This window comes from Lontra canadensis, unplaced genomic scaffold (genome assembly GCF_010015895.1).
Source record: "Lontra canadensis isolate GAN:19392208 unplaced genomic scaffold, GSC_riverotter_1.0 scaffold421, whole genome shotgun sequence".
Lineage (NCBI taxonomy): Eukaryota > Metazoa > Chordata > Mammalia > Carnivora > Mustelidae > Lontra > Lontra canadensis.
Genome location: NW_022631414.1, coordinates 64077 through 78427, shown reverse-complemented (window position 1 = coordinate 78427; position 14351 = coordinate 64077).

Sequence of the window (14351 nt, the reverse complement as noted above, 5' to 3'; positions counted from 1 at the left end):
AGGAGACGTCCCACACTCTTCCCGTCTTTTACACTCTGTCTAGCAGGGACTAGAATGGAGCCTAGGGGAAACGGGGTCACTGGATAATTTGGCGGAGCCAAGCAGATTCTCTGTGTGGTCCGACCCGGCTCAGAAGAAGCACAGAGCTAGGGCCCCCAGAAAATGTGCTTGGATTGATGGAATGCGGCAGAGAAAAATGCTTATGAGAGACGTACAGAGGAGTGCACACGTTGTCGCCAAAGGACCCCTTTGGTCCCATGACTCTTTGTTCTCAAGCAGAACGAGGGCACGACACCAGGAAATAGGAAGAATGTTCTCCAAGTATATTTTTGCCTCACAACTGCAGCTTCTGCTTTAAGGAATACGATAGAGGCATGTTTTGAAAGTAATGCCCAGTAATATCCTCTTGCTCCAGAGTGTGAATAATTCTCTGGGGGAAACAGTTTCTCCAGAGAGCTTCTAAGAGGGTGGGAGAGGCTGGACATCCTCGTCTCTTCCGGTATCTCTGTTCAAGGAAGTGCAGCCTAGGAACGCTCCTGTCCTTGGTAGATGTGTTCTCGGGCCACGGGCCTGGTGGGTTTCCAGAACAGGGAAAGCCTAAATTCGGGGGTCCCCTGTACTCCCCAACGCCAGGGTTTTTCTGGAGCTTGGCAGCAGTGGCAGGGAAATGCAGGGGGCTTTATCGTCATCTGCAAAAAGTTGGCTGAGCGGAATCAGGCTTTCTGTGGGGTGTTTTCCTGACTCGGGCATGTCCCAAACTGGCCAATGTGTCTTGCGGCCCCAGGCACGCATCCAAGTCGCGCCATCCTGAATTGCTCCTAGAGGAAAAGGAGCCTGTTTCAACTTTCTATCCTTCTTAAAGTGTTACTTTGATTAGACAGGAGATAGCAGTCTCTTTAGCAATATTACTGTTATGACTCTGTCATGGTTGTATTTTTAAATTATGCTTTCCTTTCCCTTTGCCAAGAGCAAACGATAACCCACATTTGCACAGCAAAACCAACCGAAGCTGGGGAGGGTTTGGCCAGACAGGTTTGCAAATGTATTCGAGGCCTCTCATTGCCAGAATAGGAAGTCCTTCCCCATCCCCAGGTCGGGGGACTAGGATGGGTTTTTTTTTTTTTTTAATAAATACAAACTCTTTTGAAAAAATAAAATAAGTTTTATTATCGCTATAAAAGTAATGAATTTCGTTGTTTATACAAGTATTACTTGGAAAATACATAAAAGCATAACGGGAAGAACAGATAGCGTCTATAATACTAGAACCCAGAAATAACCACTATTAACGTTTAACATATTTCTTCCTAGCCTTATTCTCTATTGATACAAAACTATGGATGCAAAATGTTCCCAATACACTTATATTACATATTCAGGAACATATTGCAAAAATAATTTTGTACCTTACCTGTATTACGGTATCGTACTGCAACCCACAGATAACCATAATCAGATCTGGGGGTATTCCCTCCGGCCTTTTTTCTGTATATTGATACAAAACCATGCATGCAAAATGCTCCCAATATGTTTATACTGCATATTAGGAACACATCGCAAAAATAGTTCAGCATCTTTCTTTGATGGACTTTTGGCATACTTCCTCCTAGCCTTTTTTCCATATGATTGATACAAAACTATGAATGCAAAATGTTCCCAATACACTTAGAGTACATATTAGGAACACATCGCAAAAATAGTTCGGCATCTTTCTTTGATCCCTTAGACCACAACTCCGAGGTAACCGCTATGAAAGCTTTGCTATGTTTCCTCCCAGCCTTTTGTCTTCACGGTGAAACAAAACTGCACACGAAATGCTCCCTATATCCTCAGACTGCAGAGTCGCAAACGGCAAACACTTGGCGTGTTTCTTTGCGCGCCGAGTGTTCCAGCAGGAGCACGTTCTTACGTCACTTACTAAATGCAAGTTACTTTGTTTGCCCAGTCCTGTGTCGTTGCTCCTCGGGAGGTTCCTAATTGCCAGCCTTAAAAATACTGAAATGAGCATTTTTACGTATCCTGTTTCTGGGACACTTTGTTCATGCAGTTTTTGATTTTTCTTGACTAATTCTATGAAGTCAGCGTATTAAAGATGACCTTCCATCTGCGGTGCTTATAGCTCATGTTTTTCCAATTGTTTGCTTGAGCAGAGCATAAATTCTTTGTTTTAACATCCTGGTATGAATATCTAAGTCTCAATTCATTAAGAAGAAACTTAAAGTAATTAAAAAGACACATAGTTTGACCCCCACCTCCCATTAAACTATTAAAGTACAACCCAGCCCCCCTCTCTACCCCTACCCATGGCAACTACTCTCTTCCTTGCTTAGGGCCCCCTGCCCCTACCCCCTTTTTCATCAAATGGTCTTGCAGTACTTACCAGCTGTATTGCTATGAAGAGGAGTGGCTCCCAGACCTTTCAGTTATCAATCTGTCACAAGTGCACAGCGGTATCTCGTGACATGATGATCCCCGAGATGTCTGAGGTCTGCGCATCCTTGACCCCAAATTTTTGTGTTGCCCGGGACCCCTGGAGGCTTTTCAGAGAATTATGTTTGACAACATAACACAAAAACAGGGCATAGCAAACACACGTGGAAAAGTAGAGAAAGAAAAAAAATATCAGCTCAAATCCCACCCCGCCTACCCCTAGTTTTCAATCGTGGTGTCCATGTGATTTTGTGTCCCTGATTTGTAAAACTCGGCATCATAAGCGTTTTCCAGGTTTCTGTGTAGTCTTTAGAATTATTATTTGCAATAGCTGAAAGAGGTTCCATTGAGCGAGTGACTACATTAAGTTAACCCCTCTGGCTGAATGTTCCATTTGTTTCCTCAAGATTAATTTGGTTGACTCTATAGCAAGTCTCAATATGGGCCAGACATTTTAAATGAACTGAAACCACGTGGAGGTTGCATACGTCTGCTTGGCCCCCGCTGGGTCAGGCACAGTCACTCTTCCATCATCCTAGGGCTTATCTTGGGCCTCTCCCAGGAAGTGCCCAGCATGCGGGCAGAAGCTCATCGCAAGACTCCTCAGTTGCCCCTTGAGTGTTTCTGGCCAAACTCAGCTCCATTTCCTGCTCTAGTCCCTACCGTCTAGTAGGTTCTGATGAACAGAGGCAGAGGCCTCAGCCCAGCCCAAGACAGATCCTTAACCTCCAGAAGCCTGTTTTCTGGTTTGTAATTGCTTTTTGTTGACGGCCTTATCCTATTTATCTCTTGTTGCAAGTGGAAAATATGAAAACATTTGGAAAGGCATGTAAAAGCACGCTGTAACAGCAAGATGCTGGGATGATTGGGATTCTCGCTATTGCGGTTTCTGTGGCCAGGCCTTTAAAAGATCTGGTCGTGGGAGAAGAGTCTGGTCTGGAGAGCGGCTGGGGGTGGGGAAAGGGGGACAGGTGAGGGAGATGCCTCTCCAGAGAATCATACTTCAAAGCAATCGGGACTCCCAGCCCAGTGCTCAGCTCCCAGACTAAGTGCGTTGGCTGGCTGGGGGAGGGTGAAGCCAGGACTACCCCCCAGACCCACCCATCCCCCACCGCCAGCTGCTCCAGGCCCAGGGGAGTGCTCCCAAGCCAGAGCCACCATGGGAAATGGAGATCTTTTCAGGGCTCCTCCCTAATGGCTCAATTTACTATCCCCACCCCCAACAGGGGTCTAAACCTTTTTGAACTTGCCAAAAAGATCAGTTGTGAGGGAGGAGAGGGAGGCAAAGGTGGTGGATAGGTGAAATAGGCTAGAAGAGCTAGTAGATCTTTGTTCTTCGAGCAGTAACTAGTGGGTGGGGTGAGTGGGGTGCGCGGGACCAGGGAGTTACACACTTGCTATCATTGGTGATATATATATATATACACACACACACACATATATATAAATCATATATATGGTATATAAACCATATATATATAAACCATATATATATTATATATATAAACCATATATATGGTTTATGAGCAATGTAATCATTTGAAATACAAATGCGTATATAAAGTTCTAAGGTTATGAAGGTAAGTTATGCTGCCAGCCCATGGGAAAATAGCTCTCTAAAAAGTTATGCTGAGTGGGATATTCAGCCCTTGATTCAAGTCCTGCAGACCTGCCAATAAACGCCATGATCTTCCAAAACATGCTTTCTGAACCTATTTTTACTTTCATCTTGCATGGCGGTCTTGGCAGAGCTGCCTAGAAGTGAACTCCCACCTGTGTAGGAGCACTTTGGCCCCAAGTGTTGCCCTGAGCTCTGTGACCCAGGACTGGGGGCAACAAATGTAGCCACCCCATCTGCCTTGAGGATCTGATAGGTATGGTGTTTGAAAAACAGCAAAATAATTTGCACTTCAGAGTCCTTCTTGGGTCTTTTTAATCGGACAGTTGCCTGTATTAATGGAATCACATTCAGTCTCTTGGCACTGGAATATATCCAAGTGTTTTCCTGTTTGGGGTTCCACTTGAGTCCTTGTCTGCATGCCCCCATCAATTACTACAGACTTGCAACCACTGCCTTTTTTTGTGGCCCTGGTTATTGGCATCTAGTTTCCCAAGTAACACTGACACACATCTGTTCAAATCGATTGATGTTCCCCTTGTAACGGACTCATTTGGCGGGAAAATCAAGTTGAATGTGCCAGCTGGAACAAAGATGCATGGGTCTGGGGGAGTGGCAAGGAGAAAGAAATGGTGGGAGTGGGTACTTCACCTTACAGATCATAAAACACTTTCCAATAACATTTTTAAAGGATGTATAATAGTACACTCAGTCATTGATTAGATTTTTACCCCGTGTTGTGGGACACTTGGGTGATTTTCAATACCTAGTGAGTTAAAAATGCATATAAATTACAGACTTTGAGAGATGATTGTATTTTCTTGAAACAGGAGTCTTCTGTATCCAGATCCGGGCCAAGAGTGTTGCTGTAGTATGCCTTTGTTGGGGGGAAAAAAAAAAGTCAGTACTGCTAAACGGAGATGCTGGATGTCTTCAAAAAAATAGTCCTGTGATTGTTTTTTTTTTTTTTTAATTATGTTCCATTCTGGGTTCTAAAAGCTACCTGCATGTCTTATCCCACAACTTAAAGAAATGTCAAATTTCAAATTCAGAGCTAGATTAAGCTTTTCCTAGTTTAAGAGCCACATCTGCCTAATAAACTTAATACGATGCCGTGTGCTTCCTCGCTAACAAATAACACGTGTTGGGGGAGAAAAACATGAGAAAACAGTGGAAGGTGCCCCCTTGAAGGTGTAACGTTGGATCGGTTGTTCAGCCGACTATAGATTCACTTTACACAAGTCTCTCACACATTATGATGCACATTTAGCAATGCTGAAAAAACAATTTTAAAGAATACCTTGGAGAGTTGTTAAAGAGAATTTATAGTCTGGAACAAATTGCCATCTTCTTAATTAACACAGAAATGTTTCACTAAAATATTGCTTTATTCACATTTTTGTCCTGGGGGGGGGCGGAAATCTCACACTGCGACTTGGACCAGTGTGAATAATGGCGCAAGATGAATGTGTTAAGTCAGAAAAGGGCGCCGCGCAGTCAGAGGGCTGGGTGGGCGCCCTGGATCTCGAGGTCCCTGGGTGGGGTGGGGGGGCCCGGGGCAAAGGGCCGCCTGGCTTCTGGAAGGCAACGCCCCCCGCTCCCGCCCCCCTCCGCCCCCCGCGGCCCCAGGGGCCACCGGCTCACCTGGGTCCTGCAGGCGCCCACTGGAGGGAGCCGGAAGGCGCGGGCGCCGTCCTGGGGGGGCGGGGGCTGGGGAGGGGGAAGCTGGGCGCCGGCTGCCCCCGGGCCTCCTTCTGGCTCGAGGGGCGCCCGTGCAGAGCGGCGCAGAGAAGGACGAGGGAGGCCGGTGAGAGGCAGGAGGGCAGCTGCCAGGTGCCTCCCGGCACCCCCCGCCCCAGGGCAGGGGAAAGGCGGGCGCGGGAACCCGTTCGCCTCCCGGGCCTGGGGACTGCGCGCCCGAGGGGCCCCGGGGAGCCCGAGGGGCCGCGGCGGGGCCGGAAGGGCCCCCAAAGCGCCCCCCGCGGGCGCGAGGGAGTCTGGGAGCGCGGCCGCGTGGGCTCTGGGGGCTGCCCGACTCCCGGCCGCCCGCGACCCCGGGCCTCCCCACCCTGCCCGCCCGCAGAGCTGCCGGGACCCCGGGCCGGGGCCGCCCGCAAGGCCAGCTCGTGGCAGCCCGTGCAGGCCCGAGGGGCTCTTGGTGTTCGGTCGCTTCGAAGACGGCCTGAAGCGTGGGGCCGAGTCCGCACCTCCTTTTGTCCTCTACCCGCCCAGACGCCAGGCCCAAAGCCATGTGTCCCTGCGGCGCCTTTCACAGGACGAGGCAGGCCTGGGCCGGCTCTGCTCTAGGCCGGCCATCCCGCTCCCAGCCGCCTGGGACCCCCGCGAGGGGTGCAGGTGGCTCTAGAGGTCGGCGGAGTTGCGGCACGAAGGAGCCCTAGTGCCCCGGGCGGGAAGGGCCCTCGGTGGACAGCTCGGGTGCTGCCATTTTCTTCGGGAAGTGTCAAGCCAGTACCCTGCCAGGGGGGACATTTCTTTTCCGTGAGGCCCCTGGAGCGACAAAGGTGGCCTTGGGGCAGCGCCTCCAGAGTGGAGTTCCGGGGCCAGATTTGGGGCGATAAGGCGAGAAGCAGCTAGAACACGCAGGGCCTCATTCCTTGCTCTCCTGCAGGCCTCAGATCGGGCAGGTCAGGGCCTTCCCGCCCACACGCTGGGATTCACCTTCATGCTAGGCCCGGAGCCTCGCCAGAACTGTCCTTGCCCCAGCCCCCAGGAAGCTCCCCGCAACACAGCTGGGGGGTGGGGGGAGGGAAAGAGGGTGTTGGGAAGGGCTCAGAAACGTGCGCCTTTCCTGGACCCCAAAGCCCTCCCCACACGCAGGATCTGAGCCAGTTACCAGGAGCCACAGAAAGCCCGCTCACCCTTCCTGCCTTCTCTTGCTCCTTTTCCAATACCCGGCCCCCACTGAGTTGCTGGGGCTTGAAGGTGGTCCTTCTTGCCTTTTGTCGTGTGGGTGGTATTCTAGGTGATCCGGAAGGGATTTTTGAAATCGTTTAAATTTCACCTGGGCAGGGAAAGGGGTGCTAACAAGAAGCATCTTTCACAGTCATTTACATATTCAAACACCGGCAAACCTTTGATGGAGGGCTAACACGCTAAGTTCCCCGCCTCGCGGCTCCCTGCTCCTGGGGCGGGCACTTGCAGGCGCTGCACTGGGACTTACCTGGGCGGGTGGGCCCGTACGGGAGTCCCAGCCTTGCCCGGGCAGCAGAAACAATACTCCAGAGCACCGATCGCCTACTGCAGTACTGTTCCCGCTGCTAGGGCACGGCTGAGTGCTGGCCACCGCGTCCCTGCTCTGCTCAGCGCGCACTGCCTGAGCGTGGCCCCCGACCACCCCAGGTCCTCGCCCAGCGGTGGCGCCCTCCCCCGGACTACCGCGGTGCCTCGTGCTCGGGGGATGGCGCAGAGGGAAGAGGAGAGACCAAAGCCCCCGCCCACCTACCTGCTCCCGAACTGGCCTTTGGGAGCGGGCGCCCCGCAGGAACACGCGTCCAGCAGAACCCAACCTTCCAACTTCCCCGCGAGGGGGTATAGCAGCGCCTCACGTTTTGAACCGTTCAAAGCACTTCAAAACATGAATTGCTGCTGCATCCCCTCGGAGTCAACGAAGGGGGGGTCGCTCTGGGGTACCTGCAGGTGGAGAAAGACATGATGACCAGAAGGAAGCCCCGTCAAGTCCCACCCAAAGGCGAAGAATAAAGCAAAGGGTAGGACCAAGACGCATCATTCAAGATCGATGTACTTTTGAGGACTTCACCGTTTGACTTCGAGACTGGCAGGTGTAGCGAAGGGTGTGACTCCCAATGCCCCCCCCCCCCGCCCCACCCCCGTCCCCCAGCGGCTGAATCTTGGAAAAGTGTAGGGTGAAAAGCAGAGGGGTGGGAGACAGGAATGAGGGTGGGGAGGAGTCTTACCTCTGAAGGAAATAATAGAGAAAATAAATTGAGGCACTTTGGCACTATCTGGATCACCCTTGCCAGCTCTAAAGTCTTAGGGAAACTTCTTCCTGCTGCATGTTACAAATCAGAAGTCTCATGTAATGATGTAATGTCCCCGTGGGGGGGGGGAGCACAACTTTTCATTTATTGACTTAAAGGAGATAACCAAAATGTCTCTGGCAGCTTCAACTGATTGTAACATATAAGAGAGCTGGAAATAAAGATCCTTCCATACAAGCATCCGATGTCCCCTTTAACCCCCAGCGCCTTATTCTTTGAGAGATCATTGTCTCTAAATAAAATATCTGGATGTTTACATATGAGACTGGTTACTCAAACTTAGTTATAAATAATTTATACCTTTCAGTGTCCCCTATCAAACCATAAATCCAAGAAGTTTAAATACTTGATGTCAGTTCACTCTTTCCTGTCCTAAGCAGTTCCACAGAAACTCACATCCTGAAATGGCGGTCACAGTGCGAACTCCTTAATGATTAACTCATTACACACCACCTTTTCCTTTTTAAACTGGACACACATTAGCAATAAGTTACATGGCACCCACTCCCCCTCCTTTAAGCAAAATAGTCAATTAAGCAGAGAAGAAACTACTCTGTAACCTCCACCACAAACCTAAAAGGTAAAACAACAAAACCAGCATAGAACTGTAATGGTTTCAAAAATTAAAATACATTTCAATATGGTCATGAACACTTAAAGTATCCAAGTGTGCTAAGTGTTCTGGGTCATTTAAAAATCATATTGGTTTTTCAGAACCAGTACAATGGATGTTGTGTCCTATTTATTAATTAATGAAATGTGCACAGTATTTAATCAGACTAAGCACAAAATTCATCACACCAGGCCAAGATTCACTACTTCTGTCACGGTGAACACAGTTATTAATATAATAACTCCACTCCCCCAATTGGGGCATACAATGGTCTCTTAATTCCACCTTGTTTTGGCTATTTCATTTACAAACAACTTTTACAGTGGCTTTTGAGATTAATGGCGAAAAACGTCCTTGGTTGCCCTTAAAAAGAAAAAAAAAACACGTTTAGCAAATGCACAGTTATACTTTAAAACTCCACAACCCTCTCCCAATTAAGTATTTATGTTCCCCACAAATATGTCTGATATCACATCAGATGTTAAAGTCATCCCTAATTTAACATTTCCTTGGTTGACTACGGGGGAAAAACAAAAGTTATTCGAAATAGCAGTGGTGTCAAAGGCGAAGGTCCCCTCCAGATCGCTCTGCCAACTCACTGGAATTGAATTCATTTTGTACCTTTCGCTTAACCCCCTTCTCTCCCAGTGACAGTGCAACGACTAACATTCCTAAAAAGCCACCTCGCTCCCAGAGTTTACGGGTTAACACTTAGACTGAAATTTACTTACGAAAAGAGATTACAAAGAGGCGTCTTGTCACTTCAGGAGGCGGTCAGTTGCTGATACAATAGACAAAGAATCGATACTTGCACTCGCGAGTGGCCCATAGCCCCACCCCCACCCCACCCCCGCCCAGCTGAACTGTGTTTGGCCAAACCATTTATGAGCCAAAGAAAACGCCTCTTCCTCTGTTCATATTTTACAACGTCTTGTCTCAATTTTGCAGACGCCTTCTTCCCCACACCCCAGACACACGATGTCCCTTCCCTCGGCGCAGTCGTGCCAAACTTTCCCAATGTCAAGTTTCCTCCAGGGAAAACTAAACATCCTCGAGCGTTTTTGTGGGGGTAAAGACAATGCAAAATTCATCATATTTCTTTCCAACACTTATTTTCTTGCTTGCCAATAAGAGCCACGAAAAGTTCATTTACAGTCTGTCAAAACCGGTGGCTCCCGACCCCGGCGAGGCTGACAGTCGGTCACTGCCCCTCTACTCAGTTTGCTCTCCCCGCCCCTCCATGTTAGCTTTTCTCCCCAGCCCGTTTCCTAAGAATTTTCCCGGCCGTAATCGTGTGCTGAACACTTTCAAGGTCCGTTTCCCCCGCACCCCGGCCCCCAACGCGCCTTACAACCCCAAAGCAACACAGAACTTTTCCAGCATTGTCACCAGGGTTTTTCCAGTCGTCCGTAACCAACGTTACTAGCCGGGAAGAGGCCAGCCAACACAGTCCCTTAAAAAAAAAATCGCATGTCACCTCTCGCTCCACTCGAAAATGGCGCCGAAATCGAAGAACTTCTTAAATTTCATTGTCAGCTTTTTGCAAAGGTTTCTGGGATTTTCCTGCGAAGCTGCTTCGCCTGGTCTGAGAGCTAGCAAACGAGCAAGCAAGCAAAAGAGAGAGAAAGGAAGGCGGGGGAGGGGGGGACACAGACAGAGACGACCGAGCTGGGCCGGGTGGGGAGCAGGGCCAGGACTTGAGAGACGGCGAGGTCGCAGGGCGCGGGGGTCCCGGCACCGAGCCACGGGGATCGGGCGCCGGGAGCCGGGGCGGCGGCGAGGAGGGCGCGCTCTCGCGCTGGCTGCGGCGAAGCTCGGAGAGCGGCGTGGCAGAGGCGGAGCGGAGCGGAGCTGCGCGCGCCGGGGAGGCGAACGGGGAGCCGGCGGAGAGCCTCCGGCAGCGGCCCTAGAAAAAGCCGGCTCCGGGGGCGTGGCCACGCGGTGCTCACGCTCCCCCCCCTTCCCTCCCCCCGCCCCCGGCCTGTCCCGCTCGCTGCTCCCAGGCCCGGGGGCGGAAGGGGGGAGGGGGTGAGAGGGCGCGGCGGGGAATGGCGGGGGGGCGCGGGCGCTCGACGCCACCTCCTGGGCCCGCAGCCGCCGAGGGCCGAGGAGGGCACTGGGCGGGCGGAGTGGCCGATGCCGAGCCAAGTAGCGGGCTTCAGGGAGAAAAGAGAGTATGGAAAATGGCAAAGCCAGGGGCACAAGGTAGCGCAGCGCGCACCCAGAGACCCACGCGAAGGTCGCCGCCCCACGCCCGTCGGTCCCCTGAGGGTGCCCCTCTGCGTTGCTGGGAGAGAGGAAGGTGGCTGAGTGAAGCCCCTGGCCCTGTGCTCGCTGGGGGTGCCTGAGAACGTTTGGGGAGGAGACCCGGGTCTGGGACGGCGGAAGCGAGCGCTCTCCCTCGCGCGTGTGCGTCCAGACCCGTCGGGACTCCCCTGCCCTCGCCACCCGGCCGAGCTCTCAGGGAGGGAGGCCCCTGGCACGAGGCGCGCCCCGAACTGGCTGGCGGTTCGCACGGGGCGGCGCGGGGGGACAGAGCACGGAGGGAGGCAGCACTTGTCCACTTTCCAAGAAGGGAAACTGATTTTAAGACTGAAGCGGAGAAACCGGAGGGGAAGACCCCTTCCTGTGGGTGCTAGAGGCGGTTAGGGACGGAGAGTTCATTTCTCTAAGTGTGGGAATGGAGTTGAAGAGAAGTAGGAGGATGTCCTTAACGCTTAGAAGATGCCCGCTGAAGTGCGGAGGTGAAATGTCATAATGTCTGCAACTTTCGAATGATGCAGCTAACACGCGCGCGCACACACACACAGAGGAAGCAAGTGTTGCAATGGGGTAACAGTTGGTATATCCAAGCTGGGGCGGGGGTGGGGTGGGGTGGGGTGGGTAAACAGACGTTCGTCTTGTTCTTTCAACTTTCCTGCATGTTTGCAAAATGTCATCATAAAAATTTCGCGAGACACCCCGTATGAATTAGCGCCTAAACGCTGTCTAAGAAAACCAGCCCGGCTGCTTCCTCTCTCCCCGTCCCGGGTGGGACAAACCGCCGCCAAGCAGGACTCGAAGCGAGCGGGGACACGGACGGGAAGGGCAGTGGGTAGCGCACCCTGCGGCGGCCGCAGCCCGGGACAACGCACGCGGGCCTGGAGGGGGCCCCCCCGGGGCCCTCGGGCAGGTGGGCAGCGGGGCCCACCGCGCGCGGCCGCGGAGGAGCTGCCCGGCGCGATCGCTGGGGCCCGGGCCGCCGTGGAGGCTCTCGGCGACCCCGGCCCGTGGGCTCCGCGCCACGCCGGGCTGCCGGCGCCGCTGGCGGGCGAGCGGGGGAGAGCGGTGGGCGGCGGGGAGCAGAGCCGCGCGCTGACGCCGCCGCCCGAGTCCCCGGCACTTCCCGGGGGAGGTCGCGGCTGCCGCGGCCTGCGCCCTGCGTCCCGCCCGCGCGCCGGGTGGTGGAGGAGAGCGCGCGGCCGCTGATGAAAGAAAGAAAGAAAGAAAGACAGAAAGAAAGAAAGACAGAAAGAAAGAAAGAGAGAGAGAGAAAGAAAGAAAGAGAAAGAAAGAAAGAAAGAGAAAGAAAGAAAGAAAGAAAGAAAAGAGAAAAGAAAAAGAAAAGAAAAGAAAGAAAGAAAGAAAAGAAAAGAGAAAAGAAAAAGAAAGAAAAAAGAAAAGAAAAAGAAAGAAAGAAAGAAAAGAAAGAAAAGAAAAATCAGGCGCCAAGAGAAAATGCAACAGGGGCACACACGCGCACGCACGCACACACACGCACGGGCGAGATCAGTACGCAGAAATAGACGCACTGATTCCGCCGTGCTCGAGTTTCTGGGGCTACTTAAGTCTCGCATGCGTTTCACTGTGATGTTTCTGGAGATCTAATGTAAAAATCTTAAATTTCTTTGCCATGGCCGTTTTGCAGACCCAAGGCGTTGCGTCTGTCTTTTTTTCTTTCTTTCTTCCCCCACCCCCATTTAGAGGTGGGGGGAGGGAGAGTAGAGTCCAACAGGGTCTGCAAAGCCTTTTAAAAAAATTAACCGAAAAGATTCTACGACGAAGATGGGATTTTCAGAAAGGGTTTTCAAACTGCCGTGACTTGGACGACTTCGGTGGGCGCTAAAAACTCATGACTGAGCTACAGTTTCCCTATTCAGTTCTTCAGAACTTTTCGTGGACAGGCTGAAAGTTTGCTGGGCTGTCAGACGTGACTGAACAAGCTTCTAAATCCTCAGATCGATCATTTATAAAGCTCCAGTGTCCTTCGAGTGAAAGACTTTTCTGGGCTTTTAAGGCTCGGCTGCGTGGGTAAATTTGCTTGGGCTGATGGAGCTGCGTGTAAGCCTTTCTTTCCCCACCTAGATTAGGAGAAGGGCAGAAGATTCCAGCCCCGTAAGACAAAACACGTCCTCTAAAGAAAACTTGCAACAGCTTTCTTTATTAAACTCTATTTGCTACATCAGCAAATTAGAGAGCCAGTTGAATATTGATGAATTCTTTGAGGGTGAGTAACATGGCTCCAGGCCTCAGAAAGGGAGGGCAGGCTTAAGTATTTACTTAAGTGAACAATCTTCAAATACTCTTCAAATATGATGTCTCAAGGATTTTCTTTGGTTTTCTTAGGACCTTTGAAGCAAAACCTAATTCTGCAAATGGCTTCTCATTTTTTAGTAGGCCCTTCGCAACTTGACAAAACTCGCAGGATAGAAACTGCACTACGGAGTGCTTAGAAACTCGTCCTGGGATTAGAACCCTGCTCCCGCTCACCAGCGGGGCCTCACGGAGGCCCTCCACCAGTAGTGAGGCAACTTCTCACTGGACAACCCCGGACCCCTAAACGAAAGGGACACTGGCCCCGATCTTTGTCATCTGGAAAATACTCTTTCCAAGCGAGTGTTTTCAGGAAAATAGCACATATATTTTTTTCTTCTTCAAAGAAGAAGCTATTTATTATTTAGCAATAGCTTTGAAGGGTCTGAAAGTTCAGCTGAGAAAAATAAATTAGCTCTAGACTGGGGATATTCAGCAAGAAAGTTACGCACAACAAGGTATTTGGAATACTTTCTGGAAAGTGTTTTCTGAAAAGCCATTGCCAATGAGTGTTTGGAAATAGGTACTAGAGAAGGGAGTTGAGTGCAAGAGTCTTTTAAGTTGGAAAGAACATTTCTAGATCTTAGCATTTTTATTTTAAATAGAAATGTCTTTTATGATTATGTTTTTTCATGGAGGCCTTGAGTTAAGGAAACAAGACTTTCCTTATGTTGTAAATATCCAGAAGTCTTCAGAGAGATAAAATCAGGATAGAGTTACAGTTTTAACAGAAAGAAAACAACTGGAATCATGTTATGAAGCTTCTACTGTGTTATTTGTAAAGGTTTTTTTTTTTCAGGGTTCAAGCAAAGGCTAGTTAGTGAGCAGCAGTAATAGAAAAATGCTTGCCCAACTGTCAGATTAAACAAAAAAAATAATGCCCTTTGGTAATTTTTATGGCACTCTATGAAATTAGTTATGATTTTAAAAATTAGCTCTTTGCAAAACGTGGAACTTGGGGGAAATTTTTCAAATCTTAGCTTCTCCCACCCCCATGATCTCACCAGGAAAAAGTAGAATGAATTAGTACATTTTTCCTTTCTGCCAAAGAGGAGCTTAGCAAATCCTTGACGGCTGTTGCTTTTGATTTCAAGGTCTC